General features: G+C 40.2%; 1 protein-coding gene and 1 long non-coding RNA gene across 4 annotated transcripts in view; one reads left to right on the forward strand and one right to left on the reverse strand.

Annotated features, from left to right (window-relative positions):
* PPP2R2B (protein phosphatase 2 regulatory subunit Bbeta) overlaps positions 1-246 on the forward strand; it is a 162,654-nt gene that overhangs the window by 155,451 nt on the left and 6,957 nt on the right. The gene's annotated exons all lie outside the window — the stretch shown is intronic.
* The window catches only part of LOC112551017, a 199,491-nt gene that overhangs the window by 136,017 nt on the left and 63,228 nt on the right, over positions 1-246 (reverse strand). The window lies entirely within an intron of this gene.

Here is a 246-nt window from a genome sequence, read left to right on the forward strand (position 1 = left end):
CAGGAATGGGATGCATCTTTTGGGGTACTGTTAGATGGTTGATCTATTGGTCTCCTGCATTCGTTAAGAGTGAGCCAGCTTTAATAGGATTGGATAATATCCTTTAAATGCAGGCCTTTGTTTTCATCAAATCCTGTCCTAGTATAACTGGGTTGATTCACAGTGACTTAATTGGAGTCATAACTGCTTATGCCTAATCTGACTTTAGTCCTGCCATTCTAGTGTTCTTCACCTTTGGACTGATTC

This window comes from Alligator sinensis, unplaced genomic scaffold (assembly GCF_000455745.1).
Source record: "Alligator sinensis unplaced genomic scaffold, ASM45574v1 scaffold135_1, whole genome shotgun sequence".
In the NCBI taxonomy this organism is placed as follows: Eukaryota; Metazoa; Chordata; order Crocodylia; family Alligatoridae; genus Alligator; species Alligator sinensis.